Below are 18,430 nucleotides of genomic sequence, written 5' to 3'. Positions count from 1 at the left end.
GAGGGTTGCTTCGGGCGGCGGCACTGGTGACCTGAGGATCACGGTGAGCGCGTTTCCTTCGGGGAACCAACCCCCTAGGAACCCTCATCCCTCCTGCACTCTGCAGCCAGTAGAGCTGGTTGGACGATTGGTATCTCGGGGTGGCAAGGGCTGGTTCTCAGCCCCCCACCCCAGTGCCTTTCTTCCCAGAGGTGCATGAAGAGCTCACTGGCACGTGGACGGCACCTTTTACTGCCCGAAACCGTGTCGGTGGGTCCTCCTCCCTCACCACCCTTGACGGCGGGGCAGCGAAGGGTTATACGCGCATACCCCCTGTGAAACGGGCCGTTGCTATGCAACTGTGCCCTAACTCCACCTGGCGGGGGGGAGCCATCTCTCCCTTCCCGGGTCTGTAAGCACTCATCGGATCTTACCGGCAAGGCTTACCAGGCCTGGGGGAAGCCCTCTGCCCTAGCTATGGCGTTGTTGCACCATCAGGGCGAAGGATCCCGGGGTGGCCAGACCCACAAGTGGAGGGTCAATGGGTCGTGCAATGTCTGTGGTCCAGGAGCGCCATCTCTGGCTGTGTCTCGCGGACAGGATACCGACAAGTGGTTTTTTAATTCCCCCGTGTCCCACCGCCTTTTCGGCGACCGCGAGAACTCCCAACAGTTCCCTGTACAAAAGCGTCTGAGGAGTCACATCCTGGCCGGGTCCACCACCGGAGACCTCATCTTGAGGGCGCCCCCCTGCGGCCGCCCAGCAGCAGCAGCCTCCAGTAAGCGGCGCCGTGGAGCCGGTCCTTCCCGCCACCCCCCAAGAAGAAGGGTGGCAAGGCCAAGTCCAAGCGGCCCTAGGACGGGCGACCCGGAGATGGAGGGGACTTCTACAGGAGGTTCCACACCGCCCTTCCCCCGGAGGAGGGCCGGGTGGAGAATCTTTTGTTTCCTTCTGTTTTTGTTCCACCGCTGGCCCACAGCCAGCGGTACCCAAATTCTCAATAAAAGAGCAGTTTCCTCTATCTCCGGGTCCGAAGAGGGCTCGGAGAGCAGTGGGAGGGCAAGAACCTCACCACTCTCATCCCCCTCTTCTGTTGCCAGTGGACAGCAGCGAGCAGCAGGCAGTTAAAGCCTCGACTGCTCCCTCTGTCCACCCGTGGAAGCAGGTAAGTGTTGCACAGCACACTGTGACGCCGCTTCGGGCCGCCTTGCAGAGAGAGCCTCCCGGGCCGCGTCCCTGCGTTCCACCTCGCTGCCCCGCTGCGGGTGCGCCTGTGGTTCCTCTGGTCCCGCTGGTACGGTCTCTGGGAGCCTGGTTAGCGCTCCCCAGTCCGTCCCGCTGGCTCATTCGGACCATCAGGCTCGGCTATGCGATTCAGTTCGCCCGGCGTCCCCCCAGGTTCAGGGGCGTCCACTTCACTGTAGTGAAAGATGTCGATGCCCCTGTCTTGCGTGCGGAGATCGCAGTCCTACTGGCGAAGGATGCAATAGAGCCGGTCCCTCCAGCCGATATGAGGTCAGGGTTTTACAGTCCCTACTTCATTGTACCCAAGAAAAGCGGCGGGTTACGACCGATCCTGGATCTGCGGGTCTTGAATCGGAGCCTTCACAAGCTACCGTTCAAGATGCTCACGCAGAAACACATTTTTGAATGCATCCGTCCCCGGGATTGGTTTGCAGCGATCGACCTGAAGAACGCGTACTTTCATGTCTCGATCCTTCCGCGGCACAGGCCTTTCCTGCGGTTCGCGTTCGAAGGTCAGGCATATCAGTACAGAGTCCTACCCTTCGGGCTGGCCCTGTCTCCCCGCGTCTTCACGAAGGTCGTGGAGGGAGCCCTTGTTCCCATGAGAGAACAGGGTGTTCGCATCCTCAACTATCTCGACGACTGGCTCATTCTAGCACAGTCCCGGGATCAGTTGTGCGAACACAGGGATTTGGTGCTCAGACACCTCAGCCAGTTGGGGCTTCAGGTCAACTGGGAAAAGAGCAAACTCGCCCCGGTGCAGAGGATCTCTTTTCTCGGTATGGAGTTGGATTCGGTCGAGCAGATAGCACGCCTCACAGAGGAACGTGCTCGGTCGGTGTTGAACTGCCTGAATACATTCAATGGCAGGACAGCGGTCCCACTGAAGTTCTTTCAGAGGCTCCTGGGGCATATGGCGGCTGCTGCGGCTGTAACACCGCTCGGTCTGCTTCATATGAGACCGCTTCAGCACTGGCTTCACGGCTGAGTCCCAAGATGGGCGTGGCAACGCGGCACGTTCCGGGTGCCAATCACTCAGGAGTGCCGCCGAACCTTCAGTCCGTGGTCGGACCCCTTGTTTCTCCGGGCAGGAGTGCCCCTAGAACAGGTGTCCCGGCATACTGTGGTATTCACAGATGCTTCTGCCACCGGCTGGGGTGCCACGTACAACGGGCATGCAGTGTCAGGGGTTTGGACGGGACCCCATCTGCATTGGCACATCAACTGCCTCGAGTTGCTGGCAGTACGTCTTGCTCTGAGCCGCCTCAAAGGCCTGCTACGGGGCAAGCATGTACTGGTCCGTACGGACAACACTGCGACCATTGCGTACATCAACCATCAAGGTGGTCTACGCTCCCGTTGCATGTGGCAACTCGCCCGCCATCTCCTCCTGTGGAGTCGGAAGCATCTGAGGTCGCTTTGCGCCATTCATGTCCCCGGTGTGCTCAACCGTGTGGCCGACGAGCTATCATGAGCTGCGCTGCCAGGAGAATGGCGACTCCACCCCCAGGTGGTTCAGCTGATCTGGAGAGAGTTCGGAGAGGCTCAGGTAGACCTGTTTGCCTCACCAGAAACCTCCCACTGCCAGTTGTTTTACTCTCTGACCGGGGGAACACTCGGGACAGACGCACTGGCACACAGCTGGCCCCGGGGCCTGCGCAAATATGCGTTTCCCCCAGTGAGCCTACTTGCACAGACTCTGTGCAAAGTCAGGGAGGACGAGTAGCGGGTCTTGCTGATTGCGCCTTACTGGCCCAACCGGACCTGGTTCCCAGAACTCTCACTCCTCGCGACAGCCCCTCCCTGGCCCATTCCTCTGAGGAAGGACCTTCTTTCTCAGAGACGGGGCACTCTTTGGCACCCGCGTCCAGACCTCTGGAAACTCCATGTCTGGTCCCTGGACGGGACGCGGAGGTTCTAGGTGACTTACCCCCCGAGGTACTTAACACCATCACTTCGGCTCGTGCACTGTCTACGAGATGTGCTTACGCCTCGAAGTGGAACCTGTTTGTCGAGTGGTGCTCTTCTCGCCGAGAAGACCCCCGAAGATGCTCGATCGGTGTCGTGCTTTCCTTCTTGCAGCAAGGGTTGGAGCGTAGGCTGTCCCCCTCCACCCTCAAAGTCCATTCTGCTGCTATCTCCGTGTAGGGACTCGTTCGACAGACGTTACCAAATGGCTTTATCAGCCAGAGGCATGATTGAACAAAACTTAATTTGGTCCAAAAGATCCATTTCCTGACAGGAAACACCTAGCCTTAACAGAAGTGATGACGTGACTTCTTTTAACAAAGGACTCTGTCTAAAGGACTTCTTAGCTCATCAGCAATAAACTAATCAGAACCCATCACGTGGATTTGATCACATTAAATCTATTGATTCTCTCACAAAACCCTCTTGTATTATCGGACGGAACAGGAAAATACCCATCAACGGATTTAAAGACGAATCTGTCCTATCAATACCTCCCTTGTGTTGACCGTCCATCGTGACCCGGTCACTCGTGACTCCGGTCAAAGTTTAAACTATGCTTAAGGACTCAATCTTGAATCTCAAAAGGGACAATTGTCGATTACTTAAAATATTAACTATATCTAGAATAACGCATGATATGATGGGATTACTAACATGTTGGAGTCAATGCATTATATGTTGGTATTCCCGTATGCATTTTCTTTCTCTTGTAATCATTGTTTTTAATTAGGTCAGTCTAGTAATATGTGTGTAAGAAGTGTGTCATGTTTGAGTTCTAAATGCAGAATTTATAATTCTCTGTAATTCTGTGTGAATTAAACATTGAAATTCAGTATCAGGAAAATATTAAGAAACTTTATAAAGTTGTTAATAAACAGGAGAATGTTCTGCAGATATCACGCGATGTGATCAATAGACAATAGACGAGGCGTGTCTAATCTCCATAGCAACGTCTCATTGGAGGATCGCTCCCTTAAAACTATGCTGTCCGAACAAGCTAATGTCAGAAGCTGGAAGTCAGAAGCTGGAAGCCAGAAGTCGGTCAGAAATCGCTCGAAATCGGTCAGAAGCCGGACTGAAGCACCGCTACTTTGACCACGGCGGAAAAGTCGCATGGGTCATTGATAACTGATTGACCGGGGCTGATTTTCCATCGAACACCCGACTTCAACCACGAGCTGCGCCGCTGATCATTCGACAGCCGTCACATCCAGACTCCAAAACACTTCGTGAAATATCTGACCAAAGTCTCCCCAGAAGAGAGCCGCTCAAGCCAGACGCTCAGCCAGCAGCATCCTTCAAAGCTTCCGCGCAACCCACAGGGCTTTCCCGAGAAGACGTCACCTGAAAGACAGCCAATCCAGAACGGGATTCCGCTGTACACGAGTCACGGAACAACCCGATTACCTCAGCTGTCACAGCAAACGCAGGTACAAGCAAACTTCTCTCTCTCTTGCTGGAAACTGGTGAAACGCCTTTAAACCTAAAGAATCAAGCCAAAGCTCTGCTTTTGTGATTTTCCTCAGGTTATGAGTTAAGTTAGCACTGAACTTGGGACTTTTCATAACTCATCAACTCCGCGAATGTGTGTGCATGTATGTATGTGTGTGTGTGTGTGTGTGTGTTTAGCCTTAGTTTCCTGTAATCATTAGAAGTAGTCAATAAATCTTGTTTTGATTTTCACATATACGAGTTTCTTGTGCTGTGTATCAAATTACTGTCTTAAACTCAAAGATCAAGTTACCTCTTGCTTATAATATAATAATTACAATAATAACAATAATCATAATAAAATATTGTTACTGTTGGCCGCAGAATAATATTTTATCCAGAATTGGTAAAATACTCTAACCTCAATTTTCGCTGGACGAATAATTGATGAAGTGTTAAATATTAATTCTGAATCATTTACAGTGAATCATTTACAGTTGATTCAATTCTTATTCCCTGTAACAATTAAATTGAGCTAATAAATAGGCTAAGTCCTTACATCCGCTTACCACGACCACATAGATGGCAAATCTGTTGGTCAGCACGACCTGGTCGTCAGGTTCCTTAGGGGGGCGAGACGGTTAAATCCTCCTCGTCCCCCTCCATACCCTCTTGGGACCTCGCTCTGGTGCTAAGAGCACTCCAGATTGCTCCCTTTGAGCCTTTGCAGTCGGCAGATTTAAAGATTCTGTCTATGAAGACTTTGCTGCTGGTTGCATTGGCCTCTATCAAGAGGGTAGGGGACCTGCAGTCATTTTCGGTCGACGAATCGTGCCTGGAGTTCGGGCCGGGTGACAGCCACGTGGTACTAAGACCCCGGCCTGGCTATGTGCCCAAGGTTCCTACCACTCCCTTCAGGGACCAGGTGGTGAGCCTGCAAGCGCTGCCCTCGGAGGAGGCAGACCCAGCCCTGGCTTTGCTCTGTCCAGTCCGCGCTTTGCGACTGTACATAGACAGAACTCGAAGCTTCAGGACCTCAGACCAGCTCTTTGTCTGTTACGGAGGCCAGCAGAAGGGAAAGGCTGTCTCCAAGCAGAGGATGGCCCACTGGATAGTGGATGCCATCGCCCTGGCTTACCAAGCTCAGGGCGTGCCCTGCCCGCTCAGGTTGCATGCTCACTCCACGAGAGGTGTAGCATCCTCCTGGGCGCTGGCTCGTGGCGCCTCGCTAACAGACATTTGTAGAGCTGCGGGCTGGGCGACACCTAACACGTTCGCTAGATACTATAGCCTTCATGTCGAGCCGGTCTCCTCCCGTGTTCTCGCCTCAGGTCAGAGGCACGGAGAGGCCCCGGCTTAGTGTCGGCTTGCTGCGCTGCGTGCGCTTCTTTGCTCCAGAGAGTCCCTACGGGCAGACCCTGTTGAGTCCTCCGGTTACCCTTCGGCAGCCGACGTGGTGGAGCGTCCGGCGCCAGGCCTATACTCCGTTGAATCCCTGAGAACCGGATTTAGGCTGGGTTCCATATGTGTGACCCTACGGGGATCCCATATGGCTTCTCCACGGTTGCTCCTAAACGAAGCCCGTGTCTTTCCCTCTGGGAGAACCCATCTCTACCGAGTTGGAGTCACCCCAGTTCTTCCATATGTAGCACAGCCCTACAGGTTTATTCCATATGTACTTCTCCACATAACTCCTTCGGGGAAGGATGTGGCTTCCGCAGCGTTCCTTTCAACGAAAGGTTACACTTTCCCAGCGTTATCCAATAGTCTCACTGAATGGGTTTGGGAACAACAGTGATCGACCCTCTCTGTGTGTTAGCCCTGTCCCACCGTCCGCAGGCAAGGGGGTTCAGGTGGCTTACAACAGAGCGCTGGAGGAGGGCAGCTCCTGTGGCGCTTTGGTAGGGATTCCTATTCGTCGGTCTGTCCGACGTACGTCGAACGTGACCGACTGAATGGGAACGTCTCGGTTACAAAGGTAACCCTCGTTCCCTGAAGGAGGGAACGGAGACGTACGTCCCGTCGCCACAGTTGTTGTCCTGCTGTGCTGCCGCCTGCTTAGTTCGGCTCCTCAGCGAAAACCTGAAGATGCAACGCACCTGCTGCTCATTATATACCCGCGCTGCGAGGCGAGCAGCTGATGCAGATGATTGCATGCCAATGTGCATTGGCTCGTTTAGTTACACTCAAAGTAGATTGGCCTCTCTGGTGAGATTCCTATTCGTTGGTCTGTCCGACGTACGTCTCCGTTCCCTCCTTCAGGGAACGAGGGTTACCTTTGTAACCGAGACGATCTTCATCATCAGGTTTTGTCGAAGCCTCAGCAACACAACCTTTCTTAAAATATTTATTATGATTAAAACAAACTTAAATTAACTAGAGCTACAACTACTACTTGATGAAATAGATTATGAAAATAATCAACAAACAAACAGATTAAAGATTAATCATGTACCGTAGTGGCCAAAAGTGAAGTATTTGCACAATATTTGCTTTAAATTAAACTTCTGTTTTATTAAACAATCAAAATATGAGAATATGATGTCATATTGGGACGAAGAATAAACTAAAGTATTGAAATGACAAAATTATTGGTTAACTGAGGATAAAGGGGCTGAATTTCCTTTTGAGGGTTATGAATTGTATTATGTTAACAGAAATAATCGAAAAGGAGGTGGAGTGGCATTATATATTTGTAGTGATTTGAAATGCAAAGTAATTGAGCGAATGACTACTGTAGTCGAAGATCTAATGGAATGCCTAACAGTTGAGATCGAAATGGAGAAGCAAAGAAATATTGTAGTTACATGTGTGTATCGAACTCCGGAGTCTAGTGTAAAAACATTTACAGAGTATTTGGAACAATTATTAGTTGGGATGAATGCTAATAAAATGTCTATAAAAATTAATAAGACCATTTCAAACATTAATTTCAATAATATTATATAACAAAGGTAATATATAATATTGATTTTGTCGTGCCATTGCCTGGAGCCTTTTAGCCTTAGTGACCGCACGGATCTGCTCTACCAGTTTCACTCTGATGCTTTTTCCAGCGACCTTCATGAGATCAGTGATCATATATATTATATATTATCTTATATAATATATAGGGTACGTGATATGCAGGTATACGGCATATACCTGCATATCACATAGACTACACCACTGGGGTAGTTATTGACGTCACACACACCAGCGATTTCAAACCACGTTTTTTCACTTCAGATTTAAGGAGAAAATACTCAGCAATGGTGTTGACTGATGAATTGTCACATGGTTTGTCTTAAAGCATATTAAAAACACCACACAGACGTATAAACAACATTAAAAACTTGATTTTTACCACAGGGGGACTAATTCAATTTGATTATTTCACAAATGGGCTGGTTTATACTGATTCTAAGGAATCAAATAGATGCTTTTTTGAAAATATGATTTCTGAACTAAAATCAAATAGATGCATAATAAACCATGCCATTCATTCATTCATTCATTCATTCATTCATTTTTTTGTGTATTTAACTCTGTTAAGAGCATGGAAGAAATTTCTGGGTAATTAAATTATTACACTGCTTATAACGAAACCAAATCCTAACCCTTGTGGAATTAATAAGAACTCTTTTTAAATACTGTATGTCCAAAATACTAAAAAGTAAAAATTATGAAACTCTGAATGGACCAGTCAGTATTCAGGACCATGACTCTTTTATTATAATCATAAAATGGAAACCTCTGATAATCTAATGTCATTTTGCAGAAAAAAAAGCTGACTGAAAAAGAAATTAAACTGTTGTAAAATGACTGATATGCAGTGTTGGGGAAAGTTACTTCAGAAAGTATTGCGTTACCCCCATTACCCCCATTGCATTACTTAGTTACTTTTTAAGGAAAGTAATATTACGTTACAAACACTTACGATTCCTCTCAACATGGCGACAGGAGAGGCATCAGTCAATAAATGTGAAAACAAAGTGACTCGCGTTACTGATTTGAAAAAAGCAACTCAGAGATTAAATTGTACATTTAAAAGTAATGCTTTACTTTACTAGTTACTTGAAAAAAGTAATCTGATTACGTAACTCAAGTTTCTTGTAATGCGTTACCCCCAACACTGCTGATATGCAAATCAGTTTAGTCTATATTCAGATTTTAAACATTAACGTCTGGATCCTTTTTGCCCAACGGCCGCACGGATCTCCTCCAGCAGACTGTCTTTGTTGTTTGTGATGTTTTTTCCAGCGACCTCCATGAGGTCAGTGATCATCTCAGCGTTGTAAGGACCTTGAAAAGTCGTATATTTTTTCCTCCAGGCCTCAATTTTATCTGAAGAAACATTAACACACTTAAATCAGTACACAGTTGATATCTCAGTTTTATTCAGGACATTGTAAGACTTTAACTTGCCTCCACAGTTGACCACATTAAAGAGAGGGATGTGGATCACGGTTGGAGTGTTTTGGCCTTTAAACACATAGAAGTCCATTGGTTTCTCTGAGTGTCCTTGGGGAATGTTGACCTCAGGGAAAGGGATGTTTAGTTTCTTGCATGTCTTGGCAGCTTCCTTCACCGTCTGCAGTGGAAAAGCATCACAGTTGCTCTTATAGCACTAACATTTTCTTATGAGTGAAACTAGAGAATTAAAAATGTGTATAATACCATGAAAGGATCACCCTCACTGAAATCCAGTGAAATGATGAGGTCGATGTGTCTCTTTTCTCAGCACTGAGAAGTAGGGTGAGTTCAGCAACAGCCCGGCATCTTCAAAGTCTCTCGTCTTAGTTTCCAGAAGAGTGGAGGGCACTGCTTCCCCTGAGGGATCACAGCATTATTATATTATTCACACAGAATTTCCAGTTAGCAGGTCTGTTCTTACCTGTCATGTCGTGGAGAAAGTTATGATTCCTGCCCCAGACCCACAGATTCATGCAATTAATAATGCTCATCCAAGCATCTGTAAAACAAATGCACTCTTATTAATTAAGGTTTCAGGCTGAGTAAATAGTTCTTTTGGCCCTCTAGCGGTTGAAGCATAAAACTACAAGTTACTTACGGTGGAACATTGTTTTGATCGTTACTTGACGTGAGTTGTTACATAATCATATTTCTACTCCAATTAATTTTTTTGAAATATAAACATTTAAATCCCAGCTGTCATAACTGATTTATTCAAATATGCATTAAATATTGAAGAACGTTAAAAATTATAATTAATATGTAAATGTGCATAGCTATATTTATCAGAATGTTGCTTTCTAGAGCACTTTTCTAGCTGACTAATGAGTTTATGGTCACTGAATATGTTTTTCTGAGGTAAATGTGACGTTACGTGACATTGTTTACAAGCTGTTTTATTGAGTCTTTCCGAGGTTGAAACACCGATTGAGCGATTACACGAGACATGATACAGATTTCAGTAAGTTGTACTGTATATTTTAACATACCTTCAGATGTTCATGCATGTTTATTTCGCTGTAACTGGTATTAAAGCAGGAGGAGAGGATGATCACATGCTTCTCTTTAACTGAGGCACTAAAGCGATCCGTCACACCACATTAAACAGCGTCAAAACTGTATTTATTTTTTGAATCTCATAAGTAGATGTCCGTCATTTGAAATCTGAGACTTTGCTTCATATCAAAAGTAACAAAGCACAAAGATTATTGCGATTTATTGGATGGGAGGCACTACATATTCTGCTCATTCATCAACTGAGAACAGACTAGACTAATTGATTCTTGGGGATTTAAGAATCAATATCGGTTCGTAAAAAATAAGAATCGATTAAAATCGAGAAATCGATATTTTACCCAGCCCTATCACTAAGCTCCTGCGCGGATGAATCTGATCAGTGTGAATGTCACTAATGACCTTAAAACACCCAATAATGCAAGAAAGATGGAAAACATGTCTTATAAGTAACTTGTAGCCTATAGCTGTTGTTATGACTTGTTGAAATCGATTGTTTTAAAATAATGTTACAAGATTTTGGCAATGTGGCTATTCATATCAGATAACCATGGAAACTACAACTTATGCTGCATTCCAGATGAGGTTGGACAAAATTAAATGCCCCACTTCAGACCTCAGTGAGTTCCAGTCACTCATACGAAGGTAACATTACACAAACTTAATGTCTAATGTTAAAGTTTGTTTTTAAGTTCATATTCATTGGAGTCAGGACACGCTGACATCTTGGAATTGACTCAAAATTACAAATCTTGCTGAGGTCGGGTTTGATCGATGTCACCCGAGTTTACGCAAAATGGCTGACTGAGTGGCATTCCAGACGTTATTTCCTAGAGGGAGGTGGGAAAAATCCAAAATATGATCTGTCTGGAACATAGCATACAGTAAGTAAAGATATTTATAGGCAAATACTCAAAACTGGTTTAGAGATTGTTACCAGCATAAAGATTGTTTTCTGAACTTAGTCGATGCAGCAAATGTACTGCTACTCTAATTATGTTGATTCATGTTTTATTATGAGTTCTGTTGCTTTCGCTTTTTGCTTGTAAACTTTTTAGTTTCAATGTTCATTTGTTATGGATTCAAGCTATTACGACACCTTCCACTGTATATAGTAGCCTGAACTTCTTTCATTTATCTATAGATAGACGTAAACATGAAAGTATGCAGTTTCACGCAAAATCCATCCTAACAGCTATCAAATAGGCTGTTTATTATGTTTACGACAGTGATTTGGGGTAAGTATACTCTCTCGTTATTTACATTTAGTTCATTTTGACAGTGTAGTTTTGATTTTGAGTTCTTATCGAGAACAATGTTGGCTGTATAGACTTCTTGACTACATGTTTCATTACAGGATCAGACAAGTATTTTGTTTTTTAAAGGTGCCCTAGAACCCTTTTTCACAAGATGTAATATAAGTCTAAGGTGTCCCCTGAATGTGTCTGTGAAGTTTCAGCTCAAAATACCCCATAGATTTTTTCTTATTAAATTTTTTAACTGCCTATTTTGGGGCATAATTAAAAATGTGCCGTTTCTGTGCGTGTCCCCTTTAAATGCTTGCGCTCCCCACCCCCAAGCTCGCAACTATAATGCATTGCATAAACTTCACACAGCTAATATAACCCTCAAATGGATCTTTACAAAGTGTTCGTCATGCATGCTGCATGCATGCTTCGGATCATGTGAGTATTGTATTTATTTGGATGTTTACATTTGATTCTGAATGAGTTTGATGGTGCTCCGTGGCTACTGTTGGAGAGATTTATAAAGAATGAAGTTGTGTTTATGAATTATGCAAGTGTTTAAAAATGAAAATAACGACATGGCTCTGGCTCCGTTAATACAGTAAGAAACGATGGTAACTTTAACCACATTTAACAGTACATTAGCAACATGCTAACGAAACATTTAGAAAGACAATTTACAAATATCACTAAAAATATCATGTTATCATGGATCATGTCAGTTATTATTGCTCCATCTGCCATTTTTCGCTATTGTCCTTGCTTGCTTACCTAGTCTGATGATTCAGCTGTGCACAGATCCAGACGTTAATACTGGCTGCCCTTGTCTAATGCCTTTCATAATGTTGGGACCGTGGGCTGGCATATGCAAATATTGGGGGCGTACATATTAATGATCCCGACTGTTACATAACAGTCGGTGTTACATTGAGATTCGCCTGTTCTTCCTCACTGTATGTCATTTCCATGTACTGAACTCTTGTTATTCAACTACGCCGAGGTAAATTCAATTTCCAATTCTAGGCCACCTTTAATAGAACTAACTGGTTTTCAAAAGAACTAGAGGATAAAAAGTTAAAGTATTAAATGTATAGTGGTTTACATATCAATCTGACTATAAGATGAAAAATTGCATATAAAATTTCCATCCATTTGAATTACACAGTTTTAACACAAACTAATAAACTTAATGTGATGCATATTTGTCAGTCGTACATGAATGAATCAGTTTTCTATTATAGTGCTAAAGTGTGTTTTTAATTCACAATAACCAGGTTGAAACAGGTTTTGACCTGTTTTATTGATGTGTGACTGACAAATATGCATCACATCACGTTTATTAGTTTATATTAAAATAATGGATGGAAATTTTGGTAACACTAAGGTACACTTAAGGTGTAAATCAGCATCCCCACAACTCTAGAAAAGTGGTGTGGAGAATGGATGGATGGATATTAGAAACAGTTCAACCTACCAAATAGCCAGTAACCAATCCGACCAGTCAAACTGTTGATTACATCCATGGTGTAACTCTTCATATTCAGTTTTTTCTGCTTTTTTATCAATAATTCTCAGTCTTTCCAAAAGAATTTTGCCTCCAGAGAGGTCTGTAAAAAGACGGGACATGTACATTAGTGAGTTCTTGTTATTATGTGTATCTTTTTTTGTTTGTTTGTTTGTTTGTTTCATGGTTTGATTTTCATAATTGTTTTTAGATTTTGCCAAAAAGCAAAAATTTTAATACATTTTTTTTTTTTAATTACATTTAATCAATAACAGATGCTTTTATCCAAAGCGACACTTACAAATTACACATGCAGATATGATATGAAATATGGCCTTTTGTATTTTAATTATTTTATTATTATTTAATTAAAAAAAAGTTTCCTTCTCAAATCTAAAGGCCTGTTCACACCAAGGACGATAACTATTTTAGCGTTCACATCGTCCAGACCAACGCACAATATCATTTTGTTTATTAAAGGGTTAGTTCACCTAAAAACAAAAATTCTTGAAAAAAAAAAAAATTCTGAAAAAAATTAAAAAAATCTGTATGAATTTCATTATTCTGTTGAACACAAAAAGAAGATATTTTGAAGAATGTCTGTAACCAAACTGTTGATAGACCCCATTGACTCCTACTGTTGAAGTCAATGTCCATCAAATATCTTCTTTTATGTACAAAAGAAAGAAACTAATTGAGGGTGAGTAAATTATGACAGAATTGTCATTTCTGGGTGAACTGTGTCTTTAACATAACCCAAGTCCAACCTCAATTTTGAAAACAAAATGTAGCACTTTATTTACAAAATATTAATCTTTATATTAATATTTTAGGTGAACTAACCCTTTAAGCACAAGCTGCACTTTTGTCATCTGTCACTTTAAATGCTCGAGCTCTTTAAGCAGGATGGATTCTGATTGGCTGTCAATGTTTTCATTGTTCATCAGCTGGAAGAAATCATTCTGAAAGTGATTCCAATGATGTCATTTCTCTGTGCCGTTACAGTTGTGGTGTGGACTCTGCTATTCTTTTATAGTGATTTTAGAACGATAACTTTATCATTATAGTTATCATCCTTGGTGTGAATGGGCCTTAAAACTTTCATTAAGACGTGAACATAAGGCTGTGATGGACATACAGACCAATCAGTGGCTTGTTACCGTACAGTGTAGTTCTGATGGGTTCATCAAGAGCAGAAGGATCTTTGCCAGTCAAAACAGAGATATTCATGTCCACGAGGTTCATGAGCACCTGGTAACACTTTTCTGTAGCTGCAGAGTTTGGATCTTGTTGTCTGAGGTCTGATATAGGCAGCAGTAGCGCTTTGAATCCCGTTGTAAAGACTTTTTCCAACCCTGTTCCACTCCCTCTTGCCAATGCTTCCTGACTCCTCTCATGCTGTTCTATAAAATTACAATTTTCAGTATCATTACTCCAGTCTTCAGCATCACATGATCCTTCAGAAATCATTCTAATATGCTGATTTTCTTAAGAAACATTTCTTCTTCTTATTATTATTATCATATTTTTGTGAAAACTGTAATGCACTACTATTCAAAAGTTCGGGGTAAGATAAAAATGGATACTTTATTCACCAAAGATGCATTAAATTGGTCAAATGTGTCAGTATAGACATTTATAAAGATTTCCATTTCAAGTAAATGCTGTTCTTTTCAACTTTTTTCTATTCATCAAAAATCCTGAAAAAAGTATCATGATTTCCATAAAAAATATATATAAAATAAACTGTTTGATAATAATCATAATTGTTTCTTGAGCATTAAATCATCATATTAGAATGATTTCTGAAGGATCATGTGACACTGAAGACTGGAGTAATGATGCTGAAAATTCAGCTTTAATCACTAAATTACATTTTACTTAATATTCACAAAGTTGAAATTTTTTTAAATTGTAAAAATATTTTAAATATTACGGTTTTAACTGTAATATTTGATCAAATACGAGACTTATTTCAAAAACATCAAATCAGGGCTGTTAAATAGTTCATAAATAAATTCATAAATTCATAAATAAAGCCTAATAAATGCTTTACCCTTCCTCATTTCCTCAAATATTGTTTCCTTTGGTTGAAAGAAATCTGAAAAACAAAGCAAAAAAAAAAAAAACAAAGCAAAAAAAAAAAAAAAAAAAAAAAATCAAATGGATTGTAATGAAATAACTATTAAATTTAAACCAAATTCAGCCCTCAGAACCTTTTATCTTTTGCCAGAGGAATTTCTTAATCTCCACTTCATCAGCTAAAGCGCTTCCGCATAGAGCTGCAGAAAAACAGAGAATATCAGCAAACATGAGGTTTACAGTAAAACAGTGGACACCCTAACACATAACATAAATAGTACATATTTTTATGCCATAAGCTAATAAGACCTGAGATGTAAGTCAATGACGTAAGTGTACAATGTACAGTATAAGATGATATTACAAATATTAAACTCCCCTTTAACAGAGTTTGTTACCTTGCAGGTACAGCATGTCAAATTCGTCCTGCTGATTTTTCTTGGAGCCTTTGTGAAACTGACTGCCAAAGATGGAGGCGTCCACAAACGCTCCAGTGAGAGAATAACCTGCTTCATGAGGAGTGATCTCAAACCAGGGGTCTGCAGACAGAAACACGTCTATATAACAGCTGAAACAAACACATTATCTCTCTCTCTTTCAGACAAACACAGACCTCCGATATTGCGCTGCTTGCACTTCTTGTCGATCACGGTGTAGATGGGAAACGGGACTTTACCGTCTTTACTCTGCTGGCTCCACTGCTCTGTGAGTGTGTGTTCATCGATCTAGAACACAGTTTTTGCAGCTTCATGTTATTGTAGAGACCAGGGAAAAACCAGAATATGCTGGTTAAGGTAGGTTTTGGACCAGCACTTGACCAGCATAAACCAGCTAAAATACCAGCAAAATTCCAGCCTCAAAACCTACCTTACTTTTTCTCAACAGATCACCAACAAAACAACAGTTCTCTTGCCTCAAAGCATCTTTACATTTATGCAGTGAGAAACTTTTACTGAGAAAATTAGTAAATTAGTAAATTAGTAAATTCATTCATGCATTCATTGAGATAAAGAAATATGACTGTTGAAGAACAAAAGTCATTTAGGAGATTTTACTTTTCACGTCACTTTTATCTCTGATGTTGGTTAAAACGAGTGAATATGCTTTTCACTGTCTGTATTTTCAGATATATTTGTCACGTTCCCAGTCATTCCCGGACTACAGTTCCCACAATCCTCCCTGGCAATCACCTGCACTCACTCCACCAATCACCAATTGCCACATACTGCTGCAGCACATTACATGGACTATTTAAGCCACACACACCCTCACACACTTTGCGAGGTCTTGTTTCACCCTGTGTACAATTCTGAGCGTTATTTACCCTGTCTGTCTGCCTGTTTCTGATCCTGTCTGTTCCCCGTGTACGAATCTCTGCCGCCTGCCCTTTGGACCTTTTGGACTGTTTATTGTTTCCTGGTTTTGTGAATGATATCTGCCTGCCCTGGTTCCCTGCCTGTTCAACAATCACGAATCTGCCTGCTCTCTGCCATACCTGTTTGCCACTGTTTGCCCCTTGCCTGTTTAACTAAAAACTCTGCTTTAATAAAGCTTGCACATGGATCCAACCCCGAATCACGCCTCGTTACAATAGTCGATATAAGGCAAATTTTATGAACAAATGACACTTATGAACTGGTTCTTTCAGTCAAAACACACATCGCAACCTGTCTAGCCTGATTTACGTACAAATCACTCTTATGAAACTGTTCTTTGTAGTGAGTCAAAAACACACAGAGGGAGCAACATGTGCATAGACCAATTCATGAACAAATGACTCTTATGAACCGGTTCTTTTTATTAAGTCAAAACACAGCGCAACCCCTGAAGAACTGACTGCGGTCATGCCATCTATGCTTAAAATTTATTGCGCGTCTACATGAGTTTGCGTGGTATGTCCCGGGTCATGAATAGACTATTTACAGACCTCTTTCACAAATGTCGTGATGACCATCACTGCCCAGATGTCAGTCAGACTGAAATGGTCTTTCCCATAATATTTCTTCAGTTTGGCAAATGCTTCTTTCCAGCTGACTCCAGGACCGCTGAGTCTCTGGATGATCTTGTCTTTCACAGTCTCTAGTTTGGTGGACCAGTCTGGTTCCTGATATACGGAGGCCATACACCTTCAGAAGAACAACATATGCTGTCAGTTTTGGCATTCAACCCATGTCTCTCTCTCTGTGTGTGTGTGTGTGTGTGTGTGTGTGTGTGTGTGTGTGTGTGTGTGTGTGTGTGTGTGTGTGTGTGTGTGTCTCAGTGTTCATACCAGGTGGATCCAGAGACTCCGCTTAGATAAAGGATGGAGTCAAGAAGACCTGTTTTCTGGAGCTGAACCAGGGATCCCAGCAATCCCACCATGGCTCTTTCTCCTCCTCCAGAACCCAGTAATGCAATGTTTGGCACCTCATTTTGAAACACACACACACACCGTTCAAAGCATTATATTATCCACCTTATTTTTAAAGTAAGAGCCCAGCTTACAGGGAACATTCTTTAGCGAACGTTCTGGCAAGGTTCTCTGAAAGTTATGAACAAACATTCCTCAATAAGGTTAATAGAATGTTCATTCAATATTGTCTGGTCTTTATGTTCTCAAAATGTTAGCATAAAAAGGTTATTTGTACATCGTTCATGGAATGTTATTTATTTAATGTTTAGTTAGATGTTTGACTAACATTTTTAAATGTTACTACACAGTAAAATCCCCAGAGTTAAATCAACTCTGCTCAGAGTACATATGGTCCCTCTCTAAATAGTGTTAAAATAACACTAAAGCAGAGTTAAAGTTAATGAGATAATTAAGCAATTAATAAAGCTGTGACTGAAGTTGTTACGTAACACAGGAGGTCGGAGACACAGGTAACGGTTATGATGTTTATTGAGACAACCAAAGCAGTAGCAGGTGAGTATTTAGGATGAAGTTTCCAGACAGAGTATATATCAAGATAGTAATACTTGACTTGATCTTCACACCAGGTTTGACGAAGGCAGAGAGACGAGGAACCAGCCAGAGGATATATCAAGACAGGAATACTGAACTTGATCTTCACACCAGATTCAATGATGACCAGGAGACTGAGGACAGCGACTGCACACAGACACTCACGAACGACTGGATAACATGGAGGATCCAGGAGATACACGGGAGACAGGTAAGGAGTCCGTAAGGTTAGCATCCAGGTAAGTATGCATAAATGAGGCCGGACAATGATTGAGTGACTGTGAGCGTATTATATAGTGCTGCTGATTGGGCTGGTAATGAGTGTCAGGTGCATGTGATCAGTACTCTGGTGAGGGAGTGCGGCGTGATTGGCTGGGTGCAGAGCCTGGTGTGTCTGTGACATTACCCCCCCTCCACGGTCCGCTCCTGAGGACCGAGGACCCCGCCGTCATGGTGGTCGGCCTCTGCCTCTTGGAGCTAGTCTGTTGGGATGTCTGGCATGGAAGTTCTCCAGAAGGCTAGGGTCCAGGATGTCGACTCTAGGTACCCATGATCTCT

The 18,430-nt window shown here is 42.9% G+C and overlaps 2 pseudogenes; both read right to left on the bottom strand.

Annotated features, from left to right (window-relative positions):
• LOC125278694 overlaps positions 1-18,430 on the bottom strand; it is a 368,525-nt pseudogene that overhangs the window by 187,106 nt on the left and 162,989 nt on the right.
• LOC125249234 lies at positions 8,044-17,367 on the bottom strand (annotated as a pseudogene).

This window comes from Megalobrama amblycephala, linkage group LG1, assembly GCF_018812025.1.
Source record: "Megalobrama amblycephala isolate DHTTF-2021 linkage group LG1, ASM1881202v1, whole genome shotgun sequence".
Taxonomy (NCBI): domain Eukaryota; kingdom Metazoa; phylum Chordata; class Actinopteri; order Cypriniformes; family Xenocyprididae; genus Megalobrama; species Megalobrama amblycephala.
The sequence above is the reverse complement of the archived record's forward strand: the minus strand, read 5'-3'. Positions and strand labels throughout refer to the sequence as shown.